The 27265-nt window shown below is 39.7% G+C and overlaps 1 protein-coding gene across 16 annotated transcripts in view; it reads right to left on the reverse strand.

Moving 5' to 3' along the window:
• HUWE1 (HECT, UBA and WWE domain containing E3 ubiquitin protein ligase 1) overlaps positions 1–26736 on the reverse strand; it is a 200872-nt gene extending 174136 nt beyond the window's left edge. For 11 of the 16 annotated variants that reach the window (XM_017666009.3, XM_017666002.3, XM_073227663.1 and 8 more), the window contains exons 1-2: positions 23937–24196; positions 20489–20625 (exon numbers count right to left, since the gene is read on the reverse strand). The gene's annotated coding sequence lies outside the window, so the exon portion shown is untranslated. Of the gene's footprint in view, positions 1–20488; positions 20626–23936; positions 24197–24266; positions 24357–26336; positions 26436–26630 lie in introns of those variants that run through there. The other 5 variants (XM_073227656.1, XM_073227659.1, XM_073227658.1 and 2 more) reach the window with 5 other exon arrangements.
• Positions 26737–27265: the final 529 nt, after the last annotated feature.

Consider the following 27265-nt stretch of genomic DNA (forward strand, 5'->3'; position numbering starts at 1 on the left):
TATAACCAATATAAATATATATACACCCAACACAGGAGCATCAGCACATGTGAAACAAATACTAACAGAATTAAAGGAGGAAATAGAATGCAATGCACTCATCTTAGGAGACTTCAAAACACCACTCACTCCAAGGGATAGATCGACCAGACAGAAAATAAGTAAGGACACAGAGGCACTGAACAACACACTAGAACACATGGACCTAATAGACATCTATAGAACCCAAAAGCAACAGGATACACACTCTTCTCAAGTGCACATGGAACATTCTCCAGAATAGACCACATACTAGGACACAAAAAAAGCCTCAGTAAATTCCAAAATATTGAAATTCTACCAACCAACATCTCAGACCACAAAGGTATAAAACTAGAAATAAATTGTACAAAGAAACCAAAAAGGCTCACAAACACACGGAGGCTCAACAACATGCTCCTAAATAATCAATGGATCAATGATCAAATTAAAATAGAGAACAACCAATATAAGGAAACAAATGACGACAACAACACAAAGCCCCAACTTTTGTGGGACGCAGTGAAAGCAGTCTTAAGAGGAAAGTATACAGTAATCCAGGCATATTTAAAGAAGGAAGAACAATCCCAAATGAATTGTTTAATGTCACAATTATCGAAATTGGAAAAAGAAGAACAAATGAGGCCTAAAGTCAGCAGAAGGAGGAACATAATAAAGATCAGAGAAGATAAAAATAAAATTGAGAGAAAAGAACAATAGAAAAAATAAATGAAAACAAGAGCTGGTACTTTGAGAAAATAGAAAAAAATAGATAAGCCCCAAGCCAGACTTATTAAGAGAAAAAGAGAATCTACACACATCAACAGAATCAGAAACGAGAAAGGAAAAATCATGACGGACCCCAAAGAAATACAAAGAATTATTAGAGAATACTACAAAAAAACTATATGCTAACAAGCTGGAAAACCTAAAAGAAATGCACAACGGCCTAGAAAAATACAACCTTCCAACACAGACAAAGGAAGAAACAGAAAATCTAAACAAACCAATTACCAGCAAAGAAATTGAATCGGTAATCAAAAAACTACCCAAGAACAAAACCCACAGACCAGATGTATTTACCTCAGAATTTTATCAGACATACAGAGAAGATATCATACCCATTCTTCTTAAAGTTTTCCAAGAAATAGAAGAGGAGGGAATACTCCCAAACTCATTCTATGAAGCCAACATCACCCTAATACCAAAACCAGGCAAAGACCCCACCAAAAAAGAAAATTACAGACCAACATCCCTGATGAATGTAGATGCAACAATACTCAAGAAATTTCAGCAAACTGAATTCAAAAATACATCAAAAGGATCATACAACATGACCAAGTGGGATTCATCTCAGGGATGCAAGGATGGTACAACAGTCGAAAATCCATCAACATCATCCACCACATAAATAAGAAGGACAAAAACCACATGATCATCTCCATAGATGCTAAAAAAGCATTCAACAAAATTCAACATCCATTCATGATAAAAACTCTCAACAAAATGGGCATAGAGGGCAAGTACCTCAACATAATAAAGGCCATATATGATAAACCCACAGCCAACATCATACTGAATAGCGAGAAGCTGAAAGCTTTTCCTCTGAGATCGGGTACAAGACAGGGATGCCCATTCTCGCCGCTGTTATTCATCATAGTGCTGGAGGTCCTAGCCACCGCACTCAGACAAAACAAAGAAATACAAGGAATCCAGATTGGTAAAGAAGTTAAACTGTCACTAATTGCACATGACATGATACTGTACATAAAAAAACTCTAAAGGATCCACTCCAAAACTACTAGAACTAATATCAGAATTCAGCAAAGTTGCGGGATACAAAATTAACACACAGAAATCTGTGGCTCTCCTATACACTAAAAATGAACAAATAGAAAGAGAAATCAGGAAAACAATTCCACTCATAGTAGCATCAAAAAGAATAAAATGGCTAGGAATAAAGCTAACCAACGAAGTGAAAGACCTATACCCTGAAAACTATAAGACACTCTTAAGAAAAATTAAAGAGGATACTAAGAAATAGAAATGCATCCCATGCTCCTGCCTAGCAAGAATTAATATAGTGAAAATGGCCATTCTGCCAAAAGCAATATACAGATTTGATGCAATCCCTATCAAATTACCAATAGCATTCTTCAATGAACTGAAACAATTAGTTCAAAAATTCATATGGAACTACCAAAGACCCCGAATAGCCAAAGCAATCCTGAGAAGGAAGAATAAAGTTGGCTAGTTCAAGCTCTACTACAAAGCCACAGTAATCAAGACAATATGGTACTGGCACAAGAACAGTGCCACAGACCAGTGGAAAAGAGTAGAGACCCCAAACTTTAACCCAAACATATATGGTCAATTAATATTTGATAAAGGAGCCATGGACATACAATGGGGAAATGAAAGTCTCTTCAATAGATGGTTCTCACAAAAATGGACAGCTACATGTAAGAGAATGAAACTGTATCACTGTCTAACCCCATACACAAAAGTAAATTTGAAATGGATCAAAGACCTGAATGTATGTCATGAAACCATAAAACTCTTAGAAAAAAACGTAGGCAAAAATCTCTTCGACATAAACATGAGCAACTTCTTCATGAACATATCTCCCTGGGCAAGGGAAACAAAAGCAAAAATGAACAAGTTGACTATATCAAGCTGAAAAGCTTCTGTACAGCAAAGCACACCGTCAATAGAACAAAAAGTTATCCTACAGTATGGGAGAATATATACATAAATGACAGGTCCGGTAAAGGGCTGACATCCAAAATATATAAAGAGCTCACGCACGTTAACATACAAAAAGCAAATAATCCAATTAAAAAATGGGCAGAGGAGCTGAATAGACAGTTCTGCAAAGAAGAAATTCAGATGGCGAACAGACACATGAAAAAATGCTCCACATCCCTTATCATCAGAGAAATGCAAATTAAAACAACAATGAGATATCACCTCACACCAGTAAGGATCGCTTCCATCCAAAGGACAAACAACAACAAATGTTGGCAATGTTGTGGAGAATTGGGAACCCTCTGACACCGCTGGTGGGGATGCAAATTAGTTCAACCATTGTGGAAAGCAGTATGGAGATTCCTCAAGAAGCTCAAAATAGAAAAAACATTTGACCCAGGAATTCCACTTCCAGGAATTTACCCTAAGAATGCAGCATCCACGTTTGAAAAAGACTGATGCACCCCTGTTTATCGCAGCACTATTTACAGTAGTCAAGAAATGGAAGCAATCTAAGTGTCCATCAGTAGATGAATGGATAAATAAGATGTGGTACATATACACAATGCAATATTATTCATTCATAAGAATAAAACAAATTCTACCCTTTGCAGCAACATGGATGGAGCTAGAGGGTATTATACTCAGTGAAATAAGCAAGGTGAAGAGAGACAAGTACCAAATGATTTCACTCATATGTGGAGTATAAGAACAAAGAAAAACTGAATGAACAAAACAGCAGCAGAATCACAGAACCCAAGAATGGACTAACAGTTACCCAAGGGTAAGGGACTGAGGAGTATGGGTGGGAAGGGAGGGATAAGGGCGGAGAAAAAGAAAGGGGGCATTACAATTAGCATGGTAATGTGTGTGTTGGATACGGGGAGGGCTGTACAACACAGAGAAGAGAAGTAGGCATTCTGCAGCATCTTACTACACTGATGGACAGTGACTGTAATGGGGTTTGTTGGGCGAACTTGGTGAAGGGGGTAGCCCAGTAAACAATGTTCTTCATATAATTGTAGATTAATGACACCAAAAAAAAAAAAAAGAAACTTAAATGGGTACCATCCTTTGACCCAGAATGAGTTCTAAGGCTCCACAACAGGGATGATTAAACTATAGTAGCTCTATGCTTTGTAATGAAATACAACCATTAAAAAGAACAGAGTGGAGCCATATGTTCTAACATAAAAATATGCATAGCACATAAATGCATAAGCATACTATGTAAGTATGAGTAGGTATAAATATATACAAATTATTAACAGATTCTGAGGTGTGGAATGAACAAAAGGAGATTGTCACTTTGGAGGGGGTGACTAATTTTTAATGGAAATGTTTATTTTATTTGAAACTATTTTTTTTAACAGCAAACATGTTTCCTTTATAATGTAAACCAGTTGAAAAAGTAGGGAAGAAAAGATGGACTGAGAAAACAACACTTTATAAATTTTACAAACAGGAAATTCAGTCCCATCTACAGGATTATGGCATCCATAAATGTGCATGAAAACCAGAGCCAAATCAAAATTGTTCCATGATAGCACTCCAAATTAACCTTGTGTTGAAAAGTAATGGCCATAATGAAAAGGACAGAAAACCCTGCACTTCCTTTGGACTTCTGACTTTCCTATTTTTGCCTTTCTACTCTCTTAATTTGCCCCCACTTTTTTTTGGTACCTTTCTTATACGAAAGGGCCCACTTATTCTGCATTTCTATGGATGACACCTCTTGGGAAATTTAGAAAGAGGTAAGTTCAGTTTTAAAATATAGTGGAAACAATACTGAACTAGGTAATCTGGGTTCAATGTCCAACTGAATGCACCATTAGCCATCTCCTAATCTGGGCCTATAAAATAAGCAGTTTGATATGGACAATATCACATAAACAGTCATATCCAGCCCTTCTGTTGGACATGGAGAAGACTAGCATTTTAAAGCCACTGGAAATATGTTTTGCTAGAGATAGACATTTGAACCCATCCACGTGGGTAGTCTTCCTTTACTTTTAAAAGTCAAAAATCTAAAATGCTATATGTAAAAGGTTGTCTTCAAGTGATGTCTGCATCTCCCCAGACTATACATCCTTTTAAGACTGGCCTCACCAAGATAGTTAAGGCAATTTGAAAGCAGGGAACTGGAGCTCCAGATTAGGTCAACATAGTGCAAGGCACTCTAGACTGCAAGAGTCAAGTTAGCCTCTGCAAAATATGGCAGTATATATAGGTATAAGGAGAAAGCCATCTACAGCAATGATACTTAATCAAATACATTTATGCTCCTCTCTCATATTAATGTATCAAGGCTTAACCTGAGGTGCTGTCATACTATAAGTCAACATGGATTATATGGTACTAAACATATCACAGTGAATACAGGATAGTTTATTTAAGAAGTAATTTGGCAGTAAGCATCAAAAACCTTATATTTTGGCAGTGCAGTTCTGGAAATTTCTTAAAGAAATAAGCATTTATGTTACAAAGATTTCTCTATTACTATATTACTATGCTTTCCTTCATTCAACACTTATTTGCCCAATGCCTACTGTGTGCTAGGAAACATTCTTAAAAGATCAGGAAAAACTAGGACTTAAATGTTTCAACAGAGGCAACTGGCTAATACGTTATAAATCATGCACACAAGAAAATATTATGCAGCCATTAAAATTATAGAAGTATACCTTATGACATGGAACATGAATCAACATATTAACTGGAAACAACAACTTAAAAAACCCATTTTCATATTGATTTGGAGAAACAAGCTAACAAAAAGACAATTTGGGGATAAATGAAGCAATCTGAATACGGAATGGATATTAGACAATATTAACAATGAATTCCCTAGGTGTGATAATGGAATTGTGGTTTTCCAGGTCCTTATTCTTAAGACAAGTATGCTGAAGGATTTAGTATGGAACATCATTCTCACTTCATGTACTTCAGAAAAGCTAAACACATGTATGTACAAATCAGATACGACAAATTCTAAATTGTTGAACATAGCTGGTGATATATAACTGTGCTATTCTTTCAGCATTTTTTGTATCATTAATCTACAATTACATGAGGAACATTATGTTTACTAGACTACCCTCTTCACCAAATACCCCCCACATACCCCATAAGTCACTGTCCATCAGCGCAGTAAGATGCTGTAAAATCACTACTTGTCTTCTCTGTGTTGCACAGCCCTCCGTGATCCATCCCACACATTATACATACTAATCGTAAGGCCCCCTTTCTTCTACCACACCTTCTCCCTCCCTTCCCACCCAACCGCCCCAGTCCCTTTCCCTTTGGTAACTGTTAGTCCATTCTTGGGTTCTGTGATTCTGCTGCTGTTTTGTTCCTTCAGTTTTTCCTTTGTTCTTATATTCCACAGATGAGTGAAATCATTTGATACTTGTCTTCTCCGTCTGGCTTATTTCACTGAGCATAATACCCTCCAGCTCCATCCACGTTGTTGCAGATGGTAGGATTTGTTTTCTTCTTATGGATGAATAATATTGCATTGTGTATATGTAGCACATCTTATTTATCCATTCATCTACTGATGGACACTTAGGTTGCTTCCATATCTTGGCTATTGTAAACAGTGCTGTGATAAACATAGGGGTGCATCTGTCTTTTGAAACTGGGCTGTTGCATTCATAGGGTAAATTCCTAGAAGTGGGATTCCTGGGTCAAATGGTAAGTCTGTTTGAGCATTCTGATGAACCTCCATACTGCTTTCCACAATGGTTGAACTAATTTACATTCCCACCAGCAGTGCAGGAGGGTTCTTTCTCCACATCCTCACCAACATTTGTTGTTGTTTGTCTTTTGGATGGCGGCGATCCTTACTGGTGTGAGGTGATATCTCATTGTTGCTTTAATTTGCATTTCTCTGATGACTAGCGATGTGGAGCATTTTTTCATGTGTCTGTTGGCCATCTGAATTTCTTCTTTGGAGAACTGTCTGTTCATCTCCTCTGCTCATTTTTTAATTGGATTATTCGCTTTTTGTTTGTTGACGTGCGTGTTCTCTTTATATATTTTGGATGTCAACTCTTTATCGTTATGTCATTTATGAATATATTCTCGCATACTGTAGAATGCCTTTTTGTTCTATTGGTGGTGTCCTTTGCTGTGCAGAAGCTTTTCATTTTCAGCCTGATATAGTCCCACCTGCTCATTTTTGCTTTTGTTTCCCGTACCTGGGCAGGTATGTTCATGAAGAAGTCGCTCATGTTTATGGTCCAAGAGATTTTTGTCTATGTTTTTTTCTAAGAGTTTTATGGTTTCATGGCTTATATTCAGTCTTTCATCCATTTCGAATTAACTTTTGTGTATGGGGTTAGACAATGACCCAGTTTCATTCTCTTACATGGAGCTATCCAGTTTTGCCAACACCAGCTGTTGAAGAGGCTGTCATTTCCCCATTGTATGTCCACGACTCCTTTATCGTATATTAATTGGCCATATATGTTTGGGTTACTGTCTGGAGTCTCTATTCTGTTGCACTTGTCTGTGGCTCTCTTCTTGTGCCAGTACCAAATTGTCTGCATTACTGTGGCTTTGTAGTAGAGCTTCAAGTTGGGGAGCAAGATGCCCCCACTTTACTCTTCCTTCTCAGGATTGCTTTGGCTATTCGGGGTCTTTGGTGGTTCCACATGAATTTTTGAACTATTTGTCCTAGTTCGTTGATAGGGATTGCATTGAGTCTGTAGATTGCTTTGGGCAGGACGGCCCATCTGACAATATTAATTCTTCCTAGCCAAGAGCATGGGATGCGTTTGCATTTGTTAGTGTCCTCTTTAATTTCTTTTAAGAGTGTCTCCTACTTTTCAGGGTATAGGTCTTTCACTTCCTTGGTTATGTTTATTCCTAGGTGTTTCATTATTTTTGATGCAATTGGGAATGTAATTGTTTTCCTGAGTTCTCTATTAGATCATTGTTAGTGTACAGGAAGGCCTCAGATTTCTGTGTATTAATTTTGTATTCTGCAACTTTGCTGTATTCCAATATTAGTTCTAGCAGTTTTGGGTTCTTTATGTACAATATCATGTCATCTGCAAAGAGTGACAGTGTGATTTCTTCTTTATCGATCTGGATTCCTTGTATTTCTTTGTTTTGTCTAATTGCCGTGGCTAGGACCTCCAGTACTATGTTGAATAACAGTGGGGAGAGTGGGCATCCTTGTCTTGTTCCCCATCTTAGGGGAGAAGCATTTAGCTTCTCGCTGCTCAGTATGATGTTGGCTGTGGGTTTTTCATATATGGGCATTATTATGTTGAGGTACTTGCCCTCTATGCCCATTTTGTTGAGAGTTTTTTTCATGAATAGATGTTGAATTTTGTCAAATGCTTTTCAGGGTCTATGGAGATGATCATGTGGTTTTTGTCCTTTTTGTTTATATGGTGGATGATGTTGATGGATTTTCGAATTTTATACCATCCTTGCATCCCTGAGATGAATCCAACTTGGTCATGGTGTATGATCCTTTTAATGAATTTTTGAATTCGGTTTGCTAATATTTTGTTGAGTATTTTTGCATCTATGTTCATCAGGGACATTGGTCTGTACTTTTCTTTTGGGTGGGGTCTTTGCCTGGTTTTGGTATTACAGTGATGCTGGCTACATAGAATGAGTCTGGAAGTATTCCCTCCTCTTCTATTTTTTGGAAAACTTTCAGGAGAATGGGTGTTATGTCTTCTCTGTATTTCTGATAAAACTCCGCGGTGAATCCTTCTGGCCCGGGAGTTTTGCTCTTGGGTAGTTTTTTTATTACAGCTTCAATTTCGTTCCTGGTAACTGCTCTGTTTAGATTTTCTGTTTCTTCCTTGGTGAGTCTTAGAAGGTTTTATTTTTGTAGGAAGTTGTCCATTTCTTCTAGGTTTTCGTCTTCTACATTTTCCAGCTTGTTTGCATATAGTTTTTTGTAGTATTCTCTAATAATTCTTTGTATTTCTCTAGGGTCTGTCATGACTTTTCCTTTCTTGTTTCTGATTCTGTTGATGTGTGTAGATTCTCTTTTTCTCTTAGTAAGTCTGGCTAGGGGCTTATCTATTTTGTTTTTTTCCTCAAAGAACCAGCTCTTGTTTTCATTGATTTTTTTCTATTATTTTCTTTTTCTCAATTTTATTTATTTCTTCTCTGATCTTTATTATGTCCCTCCTTCTGCTGTCTTTATTGCTCACTTCTTCTTTTTCCAATTTCGATAATTGTGCCATTAGACTATTCATTTGGGATTGTTCTTCCTTCTTTAAATATGCCTGGATTGCTATATGCTTTCCTCTTAAAACTGCTTTCGCTGCATCCCACAGAAGTTGGGGCTTTGTGTTACTGGTGTCATTTGTTTCCATATATGGCTTGATCTCTATTTTGATTTGGTCGTTGATCAACTGATTATTTAGGAGCATGTTGTTAAGCCTCCATGTGTTTGTGAGTCTTTTTGATTTCTTTGTACAATTTATTTCTAGTTTTATACCTTGGTGTTCTAAGTTGATTGGTAGAATTTCAATCTTTTTGGATTTACTAAGGCTCTTTTTGTGGCCTAGTATTTGGTCTATTTTGGAGAATGTTCCATGTGCACTTGAGAAGAATGTGTATCCTGTTGTTTTTGGATGTAGAGTACTATAGATGTCTATTAGGTCCATGTGTTCTAGTCTGTTGTTCAGTGCCTCTGTGTCCTTACTTATTTTCCATCTAGTGGATCTGTCCTTTGGAGTGAGTGGTGGGTTGAAGTCTGCTAAAATGAATGCATTGCATTCTATTTCCTCCTTTAATTCTGTTAGTATTTGTTTCACATATGTTGGTGCTCCTGCATTGGGTGCATATATATTTATAATGGTTATATCCTCTTGTTGGACTGATCCCTTTATCATTATGTAATATCCTTCTTTATCTCTTATGACTTTCTTTGAAGTCTATTTTTTCTGGTACTAGTACTGCAGAGCCTGCTTTTTTCTCCCTGGTATTTGCATGAAATATCTTTTTCCCTCCCTTGACTTTTAATCTGTGCATGTCTTTGGGTTTGAGGTGAGTCTCTTGAAAGCAGCATATAGATGGTTCTTTCTTTTTCATCCATTCTGTTACTCTGTGTCTTTTTATTGGTGCATCAGTCCATTTAGTTAGGGTGATTATTGAAAGATATGTACTTATTGCCATTTCAGGCTTTAGATTCATGGTTACCAAACGTTCCAAGGGTAGCTTCTTTACTATCTTCCTAAGTTAACTCACTTATTGAGCTTCTATAAACACAGTCTGATGATTCTTTATTTGTCTCCCTTCTTATACCTCCTCCTCCATTCTTTATATGTTAGATGTTTTATTTAGTGCTCTTTTGTATTTCCTTTGACTGCTTTTGTGGGTAGCTTATTTTTTTTTTGCCTTTACTTAGTATTTGTTCTGCTTTCTCTGCTGTGGTTTTATTTTTCGGGTGACATCTATTTAGTCTTAGGAGTGCTCCCATCTAGAGTAGTTCCTCTAAAATACCCTGTAGAGGTGGTTTGTGGGAGGTAAATTCCCTCAACTTTTGCTGTCTGGGAATTGTTTAATCCCTCCTTCATATTTAAATTATAATCGTGCTGGATACAGTAGTCTTGCTTTGAGGCCCTTCTGTTTCATTGCATTAAGTATATCATGCTGTTCTCTTCTGGCCTGTAAGGTTTCTGTTGAGAAGTCTGATTATAGCCTGATGGGTTTTCCTCTGTAGATGACCTTTTTTCTCTGTCTGGCTGACTTTAATACTCTGTCCTTGTCTTTAATCTTTTCCATTTTAATTATTATGTGTCTTGGTGTTGTCTTCATTGGGTCCCTTGTGTTGGGAGTTCTGTGTCCTTCCATGGTTTGAGTGACTATTTCCTCCCCCAGTTTGGGGACGTTTTCAGCAATTATTTCTTCAATGACACGTTCTATCCCTTTTAATGTCTTCTTCTTCTTCTGGTACCCCTATAATGTGAATATTGTTCCAGTTGGATTGGTCACACAGTTCTCTTAATATTCTTTCATTCCTGGAAGTCCTTTTATCTCTCTCTGCGTCAGTTTCTGCTGTGTTCCTGTTCTCTGATTTCTCTTCCATTAATGGCCTCTTGCACCACATCCATTCTGCTTTTAAGTCCTTCCAGAGATTATTTTATTTCTATATTCTCTCTCCTTTGCTTTTGCATATTTCTCTGCAGCTCCATCAGCATGGTTATTACCTTTATTTTGAATTATTTTTCAGGAAGATTGGTTAAGTCTATCTCCCCAGGTTCCCTCTCAGGGAAGGATGTCTGTGTGATTCTGGTCTGGATCAAATTCTTCTGCCTTTTCATGGCGATAAGAGGTCGTCATGGGCAGTTGGAACATGTGTCAGCTGGGAGAAGAAAGTCCCTTCCCGCTTGCTCCTCATTCCTCTCCTGCAGGAATGGTGACCCATAGCTGCTTTGCTGGGCAGCTGCATGCAGACGGTTTCTGTGATTCTTGCTCCGGCAGCTGCGGAGGAAGCTCTGCTCAGCTGCTATGGGTGTGTTCGTGCCAGGGGGGAACAGGCGGGAGGCTGTTTATCACCATGAGGGGTCTGAGTCACGCTGCAGCCCTGGGTGTTAGGGTGCCTAGAATTCCCTGGATTCCCAGCTGCTGGGCTGAGTGTCCCGGGACGCTTCCATCCAGCTGTGAGGCTCCTGTCCCTTTAAGACTTTCAAAAAGCACTCGCTTTTCTTTTGTGCCAGGGGCACTGGCTGTGGGAACCTGCTCGCAGCTTTTACTGTTCAGTTTCCCTAGTATCCAGCACACCACGCACTGTGTGTCTACACTCCTGGTGCGGATAACTAGGGCTGGGTATTTAGCCATCCTGGGCTCCCTTTCACTCCCCGCTCTGACTCCACTGCTCCCACTGGGGAGTAGGGGTAGGGGTGGCACTCGGGGCCCACTGGGCCACAGCTTGTATCTTACCCAATTCATGATGTGCTGGGTTCTCACAGATCTAGATGTAGCCTGGCTGTTGTCCTGAATATTCTGGTCTCTCTTTTAAGAATAGTTGTATTTGTTGTATTTTCAAAAATATATATGGTTTTGGGAGGAGATTTCCACTGCCCTACACACACTGCCATCTGGGCTCCACCTCCTGGGTGTTGACTCCTTCAGCATTTTTATGTTTGACAATTTTCATAATAAAAAGTTGGAAGGAAGGTAATGAATTAAATTTTTCAGGAGTATTTTGGGGGAAAAAAATGGTTATGCTATACAGGCATAAAGATAAGACCTGGAAGAAAAATACACTGTGTACCTACATGTTAACAGTATTTATCTCTGAATGGTAGGATTTCAGATTTCTGTGCATTTTTCAACAATAAGCCATGTATACTTATATAATTATGAGGAATAATACTTAAAAATAAAGTCAGGTAAGTGTTTTCAAATAAGAATTTCAATAAAATAATCAACCAAATAAAGTCCTATTCCCAATTCCCAAAGCACTCTTATTAAATGAGAGATTTTGTAAGCTCTATAGTAGTACACAATCTTAATAGTACACAAGTAATTAACACTGCTGTGTGGCCATCACAGTTCTTGCATTTCTACTTACATGAGTAACTTTTACCATTCTTACAGTATATAAATTCAAGCAATTCATGCTATTGATGCGGGGGGCTAAGTTAAAGTATAATTAAAAAGCATTTTCCCTTTACTTATATTACCTACCCCCTAAAAGACGTGAGGCAAAAATAAATGTTAAAAAATCATACATTTGGGAGGAGGGTGGGTAGAGAATGGGGTTTTGTTGTATTATTCTCTTTATTTTTTCAGTATATTTTAAGTTTCTCAGAAACAGAAATGTGACTATCACAATACTTATGTTCCTTTTGACCAGTTCTATATAAATGTACCAGTCTATCCTAGTATTTTACAGAAATACACACCATCATATAGTACATACTATTATGCAACTTGCCAAAATTATCTCCAAAATAGCGCTATTAATTTATACCAGTTGTGGGCAATATTGTAAGACTAGACTCTTCACTGTATCTTTGCCATGAGTAGATATTACCAAATTATCTTTTGCCAATCTAGTGGTTAAAAACATCTCATTTCAATATGCATTTTTGATGTTTAGTTTGAGTATCTTCGACATTTTAAATTTTCAGTTCCTATTTGTGAAAAGCCTGTCCCTTAATTTCTACTGGACTTATTTTTAAAATATTACTGTTATCATTAAGATGGGAACACACCAGACAAAATGTTAATGGTGACTAAATATTTCTTTTCCCACAATAAAACACATTTTCCAGTTTTTTTCCTAAATTAATTTAGTAATAAAAACTAGAAAACAATGATAACGTGGGTCAAAAAAAGGTCCTTCTAGATTAAGTATTACTTTCAGGGTACTACTAGTCTAATATAGGAATACGTAACACCCTTAAGGAGCTCATAAAATCTGGCTCAAAAAAATAAACACATCTTAAGTACAAGTCTTATGAGGAAAATGAAATAATGGTCAAGACTATTGATTCATTTGGGGTATATAAAACTAACTTCATTTGTATAGCATTTTTTGAGTTGATGATGTACTTTTCATGTATCTTGTTTAACCCTAATGAAATTCTGTGTGACATTCTGATGCCCTCCTGTAAACAGCAATAGCACATTCTGTTCACTTCCTGTTATTGTACTGATGCCTTTGAGTGTGATTTATACAAGTCTCCCTCCCTAGTATACCATGCTGCCCCTTTGTTCTCCAGTTGCTTATCTTTGTATTCCCAGTATTGGGCAGTACTGAGTATGCCCCCATATATTTGCTGAGTGATTAAGATAACACCATCCCCATTTAAAGGATGAGGAAATTGGCTCAGTGATAAATTTGCCCCAAGTGACATAGTTACTTGTTAGGTATTTAACAACTAGTATTTTACCAGTTAAGTATTTATTTTACATAAATTATAATGGCCTTATCTTTGTAGGGTTCTCTACATTTTAAACATTTTAAAACACATCATCTACTTTAAGGGGCCCAGCAAACTATGAAGTAGGCTTTTTAATTACCACTTTGTAGATGAGAATGAAAATTTAGCAATAAACCCTAGGCCCACTCAAATCCTACTTTATATGAAACACAGCTGTCTCTTTAAATACTTGATAGACCACTAATTGGATATAGGAGCCTCTGTCTTTCTGTAGCAAACATCCTGAGAAATGGTAAAGGAGAAGGAGGGGAAAGGGAGAAAGCAAGAAGGAAGATAGTAAACAAAATGGGACAGAAGCTGTAGGTCCAGCTGAAAGCCATAAACTGATACTGTAGTATCAACCACATGTGCCATTTAGAAAGCCAATCTTGGCTTAAAGGTTTTTCTTGGTATTACCCTGCATTCACAGAAGACAACTGCAGGCTTTATCATGTATCAGCAGTCTCAAGGGCTGGGGAGGGATATAAAGCTAAGGAGAGCTTTAAGAAACAATAGAGAGGTTATATCATGCATGGTTAAAGTACAGGAAGAAAAGATAACACAAAGAAAAAGGCTTAGGAACTTTAAACATGATTTCACACAGTCCTTAACTGGACTGTGAGTTTCAAGGGCAGAGACCAACTCTCATTCATTTTATGTCCCTAGCTCCCTATACTTAGAAACAGTAAATGTTTGTTGAACTGAATGGAGAGAGGTAAGATAGATGTGAGAGGGGGAAAAGGAGATATAATATTAATTTTGAAAAATGGTTTCCAATTTATTGAGCACTTACTATATGTGTCAGGCACTGTATTTCAGATAATATAGATGTTAAAAGGGGTAACACCTCCTTTCTAACCTATATTTGGTTATTTGGTGCTACTCAAGTACATTAATAATGGTGATACTGATGACTATTAGAGAGGCTCATTATGGGTTACTAAGGTTGCAACAGAACCTTCAACAGAACAAACTTGAACAGTAGGGGGCTATGTGGATAGGGGCAGATCAAGGCAACCAATGTATTACATACACATCACCACAGAACTGGGTAAGACCCTTTCAGACAGGGACCGTGGGTGTAGTCAGAGTAGGGTGAGGGCCTGGGGTGGGGGGGGAAGCAGGGCGGAATGTTTACAGTCAGAGCAATGTAACAATGGGCAAAGAAGTCCCCACTGAAACTCTGTCAAGCATTATGCAAAGTCAAGGTCACACTAATTCTCTAGGGTAAAGATATAAACATCTTCAGTGAGATGAGTTAAAGGTCAAAAAGCCAGGAGCAACTTGGCCTGGAATGTTTGAGTGTTCTGCAAGGGTATCAGCATAACCCGTGATCTGCTGTCAGTCCTAGCAATCAGACTACGACCCAACCCACCTTGAGGACAGGGCAAGTGGTACAAGTCCATACCCCTAAGCCTTTTTTTGATGTTCTCGAAAAATCCTCAACTGCCTATAAAACCCCCTAGACAACGCACCACTATAGGCTCTCTTGCCCCTCCTGGCGTGAGCCAGGAGCTCTATTCTCTCACTTTACTTTTAAATAAAAGCCTGTACCTTGCTCTCCTACCTTGAGTGTTTGTGAATTCAGCTCATTCTTCGGCTTCGTGAACAAGAACCCCAGCATCACCTTCAGAGGGTATGAATGTGCCTCCTCAGGTGCGGCGAAGTAAAAAACTGTGGTAGAACATTCAGTTATCACTGGCCAGAATCTTAGCCCCAAAATGTCCAAGGAACAAACACCATTCCTCCTCAATACAGACCTGAAGGATCCCAACAGGCTTTGCTAACTAGTCATCACTTCACCACTAGACTGCTCATCTCAGCTACTGGAGGGGGGGGGGGCAAGTGAAATAATATGTCAAAGAAATTACCATCTTCTGACCACACAGAGTACACTAACACATTTTTCATTTAATCCCAACAAACCCAGGAATAAAGTTATTTTCCCCAGATGATGTAGCTCATCAGATAACTTGAGCAAAGTGACAGAACTAGTGAGTGGCAAGGGAAAAAAAGTAAAAACTGAGCATTCATCCAGGCCTTCTTATATAAACTATATCACTGAGTAGCCTTATAAAATCATTCCAGCTAATATATGAAAACAAAATGATAGAACACCACCATTCTGACACTCCCAATGAATTAATGGATCTAAGCTCTGGGCAGCAATAGCTGTTACCAACCAAAAAAATTAAAAATCCAAGACATCATTACAACTTAGTGAATGTTGTAAACAAACACACCATGGCCAATATTCTTGCCAGAGGGAATGAACCTGAATTTATAAAGCCTCTGGATACAGCTGTTTACTGCCAGAAATGCAGAGGATAAAGAAACATGTTTAACTGTACTGAGTATACAATCAGCAAAATTCAGTCTCTGGGATATGCTACAGGTCAAAAGGTCCAAGTCCTTCAACAGATATAGTATGAGGAAAAGAGAAGGAAGAATGGGAAGCTATAGATATTTAAATGACAAATCAAGATTTTAAAAATGGACAATGTAAACTATACTGTCCAGGGATGCATACTTGGATGATAAAACCTTAACAGAGTGCAAAGAAGTGATTACTATAAAGTCAGAAAAGCAGATACTTTCTAGAGGGAGGGAGGGTGCTGTAATTGGGATGTGCACACGGAAGGACTTCTAAGGTGACAGGCAAAGTTCTATTTCTTGACTTGAGTGGTGGTTTCAAAAGTGTTTGCCTTGAAATAATTTATTAAACTGTAAGTTTGTTTTTGGGTGGATTTACATATCTGTATTCTATTTCTTACAGTAACAATGGAATATTTTAATCACATTTAAAACTGCTTATGTATGGTATGATTCCATTTGTATGAAATGCCCAGAATAGGCAAATCTAGAGAGACATAAAGTAGATTGGTGGTTGCCAAGCACTGGGTGGTTGGGAGAGAGAAAGGGAATGACTACTAATGGGTAGTGGGTTTCCTTTAGGGATGATGAAAACGTTCTAAAATTGATGTGGTTAACAGCTGTATAACTATGAAAATCCAGTGTACATTTAAATGGGCAAACTGTATGGTACATGAATTATATTGCAATAAAGCTGTTTTAAAAGTCTAAGACAACCCCATTAAGCCAAGACACACTTAAAAATAAAGAATGGGGAAGATCCCAAGAATCTGCATTTCTGACAAATTCCCAGGTTATATTGCTGATGCTGACCTGTGGACCACATTTTGAGAACCACTGCAACAAGGGATTTCAAAACCACTTCTACCTAAAGGCAGAAGATGTCTACTAAACATCACTGAAGAGCGTTTTACTCAGGTCTGAATAAGTACTCCAGAAAAAAAAGTTAACATTTTGTGCCAAGCATTGTTCTAATTCCAATGGTTCCCTGACCATCAACATTAGCATCTCCTGGGAACTTGCTGAAAATGCAAATTCTCAGGCCCCTCCCAGGCCTACAGAATCAGAAACCCTGGGGGTGAAACCCAGCAATCTGTGTTTTAGCAAGCCCTCTAATGATTCCGATGTTCCCTAAGTTTCAGAATGACTGTTCTAAGCACTTCACATGCATTAATTCAGTTCAACTTCTCCAACACCCCATGAGGTAGGTAAAATTATTATTACCATTTTACATATTAAGAACTGTGGCACAGAGGTTAAATAATTTACTCAAGATGACACAGCTGGTAAGAAATGGAATCAGAACTTGAACTCAGGGACTCTGGCTCCAGTGTCCATGTTCTAAATCACTGTGCTTGTCTTTCTACCTATAAGAAGTCAATTGGCAGAATGCAGTAATAGTGAAGAATAAGTAGTGGAAGAATAAAAAGCGAAGACCAGCAGAAAGATGCCTCACTATAAAAACAGGCAAATAAGAAAATAATTGCAGTAAATAACATAATCATTAAAAGCAATCTTCCAAAACGTAGTGGCCACAAAACACAATATACCAAAGGATTTCCAGAGCAAGTATCTCTGCTATCTAGTTATAAGGACTTAAAACTTGGGTTATGCTAAGATAGCACATAAATTCATGGCATCATGTTCACAATTACCAATCTTTAAAACCTAAATGATTATACTAAAAGATCATTCTGGAATAATCTTTATCTCCCTACTCCTACTCCCTTTTAGTCACTAAAAGATTACTGAAAAGGAAAAACCACTTTCGTTCACCATTCTAATATTATACAATCAGAATCTCAGGTTGAAAAGAAATTTTCACATATATCTAGTCCAACCAGCAATCCAGACTGAACTGATCCACAGTATGAATTTCCACTTAATGATACATTCTTAAGAAGTTAAAACAAATTCCAACTTTCTGTAAAATCACATTCTGGGATCAATCCATGTCACCACTACAATTTTTAAAGCCAAATGATTAAAAACTTTTTAAGGGAACTAAAATTTGAAAATGCTCAGGTCAACAGCCCCAACAAAAACCTAAAGTAATTTTACTCATGGGGAGCCACTCCTTCACTATCTAAAAGCATTTCTGTAACCATAAGACCAAGCTGGTCAACAAGTACATCAAGTTTTAGCAACTCAACCCCTATGACACATCAAATGAGAGGGCTTCCAGGATCTTCTGAGCTGAATTATCCCTGACATTGAGAATATAAGTATCTGGTAACCACTCATTGAGGAAACAAGTCAGGGAACAATACAGTGAAACACCCAGAATCCAAGCGCTTGTGACTATCAATCTTATATAGATGGTGAGGTCATTGTAAAGCAGCCTAATATGGTTACAGCTACACATAGATTTTAACAACTTACTCTAACTGCAGGAAAGGTAACATGAACTGTGAAGAGCAAACATTTTCAAAGTAACCAAGACTGGCATTTCAATAATACTTTGAACCCATGAGTGAAAAAACACAACAAAAGAAAGAAACAGCATTTCCATTGTAAACTTGTAGCTATAAGAACTCTGGAAACAACAAATTGAAATGCCTACTGTGTGTAAAGCTCTGTCTCCAAAATCTATAGTTATTCCAGTTTCATAAACAAAGATTAGAAGTTTAAGTGACATGGTTCAAACTTCTTAACTACAGAAAACCTGGGACAGGGTAAAGTATCTACTTACTATATTTATCCAATGTGCTCAAATTTTGTTGTTGAACAAATGGACTTCACTGCAATTCCCCAGAAATCACTTCTTTGATACTTGGTCAATTTTGAACTACTGATCTGATTTCTCCATTAATGAACACCAAGAACTGAAAAGCCTGAATTCATGATCCACAGCACTGGTGATTCACAATTGTATTTCATCTAAATACTTCAAAAACTTTTATTCATGTCCTCTACCCTTTCTGCCCCTTCAGCTTGGAACCACTCTCATTTTAAAGATAAGCACAAGTAGCTTTGCTCTGCCCCCATTTGTGCTTAAGTTGAAGGCTGGCTGAACCCTACGTGTCCAACTCCTATTCTCAGGGTTCTGACCATGGAAGGAACATACAGTAGATCCCAGGATGGCAAATGCTGCATAAGGAAATGGAATGAATGGTTTAAAGAACTTTATACAGGGGAACATCATTTCCAGAAGAAATAAAACAAAAATAACAACAGGAAAATATGGTTGTGTGTATAGCTAAAAATCAGAATCTAAGTGGAAGCTCTCAAAAATTGTTTAGTATTGCCATTGCAAAAACTGTATCACAGCCAAAGGAACTCATCACTAAGTCTTAATAGCTTAGTAGTTATGGGTCAGAGCAGCTAAGATAGCAACATCAAAAATAAAAAAAAAACATTATTAAGATAGAAAATAACTAAACCACCCAAGAAAATTGAAACCATGATGAAAAACCCTACAGGCACAATCAGGTAATTATCTAGGAAATATCAGCTTCCAAAAGGAGGCTCGCTTTTCACGTGGAGCAGTAAGTAGGGCCAAGACACTGAACTGAAGTCAGGTATCATTAAATCACTCTGCCACAGAAAAGGGAATCCATGAGTAGTTATTTTGGGAGAGTACCTATGCCAGTAGTATCAACTCCAACTGCGCTAGAGATTACTGCCATTGTTCCATTATAATGGGGGGGGGTGTCCTCCAAGGTCTTTAACTTAGCAAGAATGGGTTAGATACCGCTACTGGAATGCAGTCACCAAATGCAGGGGAAACGCCATAGGAAACCTTAAACAAATAAATGAGGAAAAAAAGACAAAAGGGAGGGAATCTGAAGATTAAAATATATTTAAAAGATATATCAACCTTCCTTTGTGATAAATGGACTTCAGTAGGTCCTGATTCAAACAAACTAAAATTTGAACATTAGTTTCATATTTGGTACTTTCAAAAAAAATCACTTAATTTTTTGCACTTGTTGTAACAGTCCTGAGGTTATGTTTCAAGAGACTTTACCTTTTAGAGATGCAAATATTTGCAAATGAAGTAAACAGCAGGTTTACTTCAAAATAATCAGGGAAGGGGCAGTGGGCAGAAGTATAGATGAAATAAAATGGCCTCAAGTTGAGAACAATGCTGGTGATGGGTACACAGGAGGATCATTATACTATCCAATTTTTGTATGTTTGAAATTTTTCATAACTCTTTTAAAAAAGAATTGGTTAGGCATAAAATCTTATAATTTTATTTTTTGAATCATGCTTAGGGCGATCTTAAAAATCATACAGAGAATTCATTTGAACGGTTTAATTCAGTAATGAGCTCCACTTAAATGCAAGAAGCAGCAGTGCCACATCAGATCAGACAATGGAAGAAACCAAAAGTAGCTCAATTACAGAATGGAAATACATACAGCCCCCCTCCATCTCCATTCCAGGAAGTAAAATACAAATACTACCCACAGAGATCTATAAAAACTAACCTAAAATCACTGCCAATCATACTCATCCTGGTGGGAAATTCCAACACTGCTTGAACTGCTTCCTGAACCTTCCTGACCAAGTTGGTCTGCTGGTTCCTCTGGAGCGCTAACCCACTCAGGTCAGACTATTGGAGGGCCTAAAAAAAAAACGATTGAGGAGGAACACAAATTTATTAGGGTGTGGGGTAGTGAACCATTATAATCAATGTTCAAACATAATCACAGTTATTATTTCTTAAGCAATAGCCCTCACATATTTGCATTTTGGGGACCTGCTTTGAGTAATAAGAACTCAGAACCAACAGCTAAAACAATTCTTCTAATATGAACACCTAATAATAACACCCCTGAACACTCAACTCAGTTCCCAACCTAAATGAAATTACAGAGGATAGTGATTACTTTATAGACAGTCTGATATCCTCACTGTAAACTGACACTAAGGCAATGTTAAATTTATTATTTCTTATGAAAAAAATTGCACACAAAAAAGTTTTCACCTTCATACATGCTTTTTGGCCATATTAGGAAACAAATGAAAAACACCCAGGAAACGCAGGTTGAACTTTGCCACTGAACCTTAGACTAAGTTTTTAACTGGTACTGCCACTTCTTCCTCTCTTCTCAGAGATCTTCCTAGAATACATTAAACCTTTTAGTCACACCTATATTATCATTCCCAGATTTATTCTAGATCTGAATGATAAGACTCAAATGGAGCTTTAATTTCTGACCACTGCCTGACCCACTGTAACGAACACCAAGGCAAAATCTCAAAACAGAAAGTGATGTCCTGTCCTCTGATGAAAAAGGGAAAATTCTATTCCCCTCAAAGTACTTCAAATTAAATAAAGCAAACCCCAAAAAGCTGACATTACTGTCCACATATAGTTAATTACAGGATGGTTACCCACAGTAAATTTTTAATCCTAAGTAAACTCTTCGCCATCATATTCCTATTTCAAACCCCACCATCCAGCCACAGTGATTAGAAAAAAACTCATTTTAACATTGATCTAATCAAAATATTAACAGTAAGGAAAACTGCTTCCAAACTGAAAACAGTCACTTCCATTCAGTAAGAATTTTGGAAAACATAAAATGGCAAAAACCACAAGAGGTAGTATTTAAAGAACTGGCAGTAATTCATTTTGGAAAAGCAGCCTGTTATCCCAAAAAGCCTTTCTAAACTCTCTCAGATAGGAATTATCCTGCTCAGGTAAGGCTAAACGAAGACCCCCACACTGATCTGAGGGACCAAAGAAGTAGGGGAAAAACATTATGAACACTTGAAAACAAGCTAGCAGAAGTTCCCTTTATTACTGTGATAAGTACAGTACCAAAATTTCATCTTTTGGAGAGTGAATGACAGGACAGACTGCACTTGAAGGAGTGGAGGGAGTAGGCAAGGGATGAGGCACCCCTTCCAAAAGGCCAAACACCTGGGTGTGGTTCTTGACAGGAACATTATGGCTGGTGGTCATTCCAAGATAATGATTTTGTACTAAAATTCCTAAACTAGTATAAGGTTAACACAGGTGAGAATCACATTCAAACATCATGAACCACTGGAAATAAAGTTTGGCCTATGAGGAGAAAACAAATACAAAAATGATAGGTCTGGCCTAGAAATATATTAAAAATGTACAGTTAAAGGAACAAAATATCTCTTACTCTTTGCCAGGTCATAAAACTACCATATGACAAGATGCATCTGCCAACATACTCTTACACCAAGAAAAAGTAACCACAATTTACTGTGTGCCTACCATAAGCCAGGCACTTTACAGATTGTTTAATTCTAGCAACTGTTAAGTGCTACTATCGCCTTTATACAAAAGAAAAAAAACGAGAAATTGAAGTAATCTGCCCAAGGTCACAAAGTTCTGATGTGAACACAAAGTACACAGTATTTCCACCACACCAGGGTGCCTCCCTTGACTGGTGGATGTTGGTGTCTCCTCAATCTACACAACACTGGAACCAAGAGAAAACAATACTGAACATGTAATCTAAACAGGAAACAAATGATAGGGAACTGTCTATAGTAATTGTGGAACGGGGGAGAGGGGAAGGGAAAAATAACAGGGCAATCAACGATTGAGGAGCAGGAGATGATCTATCAAAGCGATTTTATTTTCTAGCATATGGGGGAGTGTGGGAATGTAGTGGAGACTGACAGGAGGGTATCTTCTCTCTAGGGGATTTAGCTCCTGCAAAGAGAGCATGGGGGTGGGGGAAGGATTTAGAAGTGAGAAGCATGTCAGAGGTGGTTAGCAGCAAAAGCAGATGTCCACAGACCAGGAGGCCACAGGAACTCAGAGCAAGAAAGGGAAAAGGGGCGGTTCCCGAGTTTGCACAGGGATAGCAGGAGACAGAGGACAAAAAGTTGGTTTACTAGAGGATAAAGTCCTCTACAGCCTTCTTTTAGGGTATTTTGGGGGGGGGGTATGAGGAAGGGAAGGCTACCAGCCCCGAAAAGAGGTCATGAAGACTTCAATCATCCAACCACCAACCCATTCACTGTTCCGCTTAAGAGTGGTGGAGCAGCATGCAGAGTTGGAGAAATCAGTAGCCTGGGCTCTGACCAGGGTCATACAGGCGTGAAGACCTGAGGAAACATAAAACTACTCTGGCTCCATCCATAAAGATGGGAGTAAATGCAAGGAACGGAAAAGGCTCTAGTCAAACTTGCGTCAATAGAACCAATGGAAGAGGGAGACGGGATGGGCTAGGGGACTTGGGCTAAGAAGCTCTTCCTTGGTAGGACTGGGGAGGGGGTGACAGGGAAAAACTCTGACCCTTCTCTTTAACACAAGCCTCAAATACTCGTGTAGATGTGAAGAGTCAACGGGACAACAGAATGGGACGTCAGAGTCACCAAAGCTTGACCTCTAAACATTAGTTCAAAGACCACGGGAGTAGGGGAAGTGGAGTCCACCTCGAGAAAAACTAGGGGATTCATTTGGGCCTCCGCAAGGCGGAGAAAGGAGGCGGGCCCACAAAAAGGGGGAGGGAACCGGTCGTCGTAGGTTGGTCTCCTCTCTCCTACCGCCCAGTATTAACCCACAACCCCACTGCCCAACGAAGTCTGGGACTCCCGCCCCCGACCCTTCTCCAACCGCCCACTGTGGCGCGACAACCGAGGCGTTGAACGACTGGTGTGAGGCAAAGGCGGGCCTACAGGCCGCTGAGGCCCGATAAATGGTGTAGCCTCAAGCGACTAGAGACCGGGTGGTCTTCGCCTCAGGTTCGCTTCATCCATACCTCAGCGTTTTGCCAACCATCACCTCCTTAACGCCAAGTACCTCAGAAGCGTCACAACAGCGGACAGCTAACACCTCAGTCTTTGGGTCCTGGTCGGACAGACACCAGCTTCCGCCGCCATCTTAACAGCAGGCGGACCGACCCTAGTCACTGCCGCCCCCCCAACCGACCCCCAAGCTACCTCCGCCACCGCGAACGGATCCCAGAAGGACGTAACCCTGCTCCCGCGAGTAGTCACCCGCTAAGAGCAGCAGGAGCCAAGGCCGTTGCCGCCGCCTCCACCGTTGCTGCAGTCCGTAGCCGAACCACGGCCGCTTCCGCGCTATCTCGCGAGAACCTCTACCGGACGGGAAAAGCCTGAGCCCAGCCCTTCTCAGACCCCTCCTCCCACCAAAGCCAGAGTAGCTACGGCTCCGCTTTCTTGCCTACGCTAAGCGAAAAGTAAATGACGTATAACCTCAGAAAGCACTGAGGGGCGGAGCCAATCTGCCGCCGCAGCACCAGCAATCACCTGAGAGTATCGCGATATTACGTTTTAGTCTATATGAAACCATCGAATTCATCGGAGGATGCCGCCCGCGCCTCGCCTTTAGGAAACACGAGATCTCGCGAGACCTAGACCTAAAAAAATGAGAGAGGCGGAGCTTCTTGAAAATGACTGGGAGTTTTTTGGGGGAAGGGAGGAACCTCCCGTCCTGCAGGGATCTCGCCTACCACGAGGTTTCCGACCCACTGCGGAGCTAGCTGCCAAACCTCGCGATGATACTGCTCAGCGCCAAATCTCGGCCATGTCCTGAAAACTGCCTCCGCCCCCGATCTTAGGTGTCTATAGTCTACTGCTTGAGGAAAATTTTAAAAAGTCAACCTGTTTATTCTCACGCTTGCGGGCTGAGCTGTAGCCCAATTAGCCAAACTCCATTCTGGAAGAGAGCAATAGGTCCCCCATTATTACCTGTCTCCAGGAATCACATATTATCCTGGACTGACACATAAAAGACATGCAGTCTCACAATAAGCACGCAGATGCAAACGAAAACAATGACATAACATTTTTGCCCATTAGATCGGAAAATGTTTTTTAAGACCGATCATATCCAGATTCCTTCCTTCGCCGCACTGCAGGATAACCTGAATCCATCCTAATTTTAACTGAAGGTTCATATTATTTCTAGGTGAAAAGTCACTAATTATAACTCTCGAGGCTTTACCTTGGCATAACCAAAAGATCCAAAAAAGTGGTTTTTCTCCAAACAAAGGAGTCTGCCCTCAAAGGAAAATTCAAGCTTCCAAGGGGAGGGGGGCAGTGTGTGCTTGATATTTTTAATATGGCAGTTTTTCCACGTCTAGCCAACAATGTTCCCCAATAAATCCTGGGATCCAAACTGGCCCGACCTGTGGGCTTTTCTATTCTAATGCATTGTTCTGTCCATTCTAATTTAAATATTGTTCCTTTTGAATACATTTTAATAGCTGGTAGTACAAATACCTCCATTTTATCTTTTAAAATATTTTCTTGGTTATTCTTAGCCATCTTTTTTTCTGGATGAACTTTAGAATCATATTAAGTTCCAAAAAACTTGGTTTATTTATTGAAATCACTTAAATTGCATAAATCAACACATGAAAAATGGGTATCACTACAAAATTGAGCCTTCTTATCCAGAAGCATGATATCCCTTCTCAGGTATGCAAACGTTCTTTTATTATATTTCTCAATAAAGTTTTGTAGTTTACTTCTAAGTATTTTTACTCGTTTTCTTGCTATTGTGAATGGGGTTTTTTTAGTATTAAATTTCTGAAATGCTTAGTGCTTGTAAATGGGATGAGTTGATATTTTGCCTACTTACCCTTGTAATTGGACAAATAAAAAATGTGTTCAATTTCACTAGCAATCAGGGAAATGCAAATGGAAACAATAACATACCATTTTTTGCCCTTTAAATTGGACAAAATTACAAAGATTGATACAAATTCATGTTGGCACAACTGTGGAAAAATGGGTACTCACACAACATTGGGGAGTGTAAACTGGTATAGCCTTTCGGGAAGGCAATTTGAACCAATCTATCAATATTCAAATGCATATCCACTTTGACCAAGAGATTACTCTCCTAAGAATTTCTCCTACAGAAATACTCATACATGTGCATGAAACATATATACAAATCCATTCATTATAGCACTGCTTGTAATAGCTCTCTCCCTCCTGCAAAAGGGAAACAAGCTAAGGTACATTGATCGGGACATGGTTAAATAAACTGTAGTAGGATCATACAATGCAACTGTTTGTAAATGAGATAAATTTAGATTCCCTGATGGAGGATTATCTACTACACATATTAAGTTTCAAAAAAAAACCATTAGCCGAAATGAATGGTGTGTCTGTGCGCGTGTATGTATAGTACTATTTAGATACTGAAACACACATATAAATGCCTAGTAGTTACCCGAGAAGCCTACCTGCCCGCCCCTCGCCTTCCCCCTTCTCTGAGGCCACCTTCCTTGAACCCATGAGAGAAACGCTGAAGGCCCGGCCTCTACTCCCTCTATAGGGCCACTTGGCCAAGGCTAATGCCGGTACCTCGCATCCCCACTGTCAGCTGCTCTCCCGCCGCGCTGCTGGACGCTGCCCCGCTGCCCCTGAGGATGCGGTTAGGTCTCCGCTGGTGCCAGCCGAGGCCTGGGAAGGGTGGGGGGAGAGAAGGCGGGGTTGAGAGAGGGATTGGGCAGGCCTCCAAGCCCCTTCAACAGCCTCTCCCGCAGGCTCCCCAAGGCCGCCGCCTCCGCGCCAGGGTCCCGTGGGAACAACCCCCAGCTGTGAGCCAGTGACGGCCGCGCGAGCAGAGTCCGCCCCCTGCCCAGGGAAGACGCCCACCTCAGCGGCAGGAGCTTGCGGGGTCCACGGCACTGCTTCAGCCCTGCTCCCCACGCTCGCCCTCCTCCGAAAAGCTCCCCCTCCGGCCCTCTTCACACACGCTCTGAGGTTCCACCCCTCGCTCGAGAAGCCCCGCCCCGCCCCTTGGGAGGGCGCTCCCACCGCGGTGAAGCCGCGTCCCCTACAGGGGACTGGCCTGAGCTATTCCCCGCCCAGCAAACCCAACCACAGAGTATAGTAGGGTCGCTAAGGAATAGGGATGTCATTCGAGGCACGATGGAAGCCGCTGAAGGGTGATGTGATTGATTTATATATAAAAATTAACAATCTCTCCAGCTGCCTTTTGAAGAATGGAAGGGAGGCGGGAGCAACAGGGCAAGCCGGGACAGGGTGTAGAGGGCGGGAGACGACGGTGGGTGTGCGCCGACCACTGTAAGTTCACACCGGCAAACCCTTAGAACGCTTAACTTCAGTCGCCTAGTAAGCTCAATAAGCATTCTCTTTATTTCTCTCTTTGGTATTATTTGGGGTGGCAGTGCGATTGGCAAAGAGCTTATTAGAGGATTTGCATCAGTGAATGCATAAGCATGAAAAGGCTCTGGTGTGGAGATACCCCTAACAACCGTGCTTCATCT

The sequence above is a fragment of the Manis javanica genome, chromosome X (genome assembly GCF_040802235.1).
Source record: "Manis javanica isolate MJ-LG chromosome X, MJ_LKY, whole genome shotgun sequence".
Classification (NCBI taxonomy): Eukaryota; Metazoa; Chordata; class Mammalia; order Pholidota; family Manidae; genus Manis; species Manis javanica.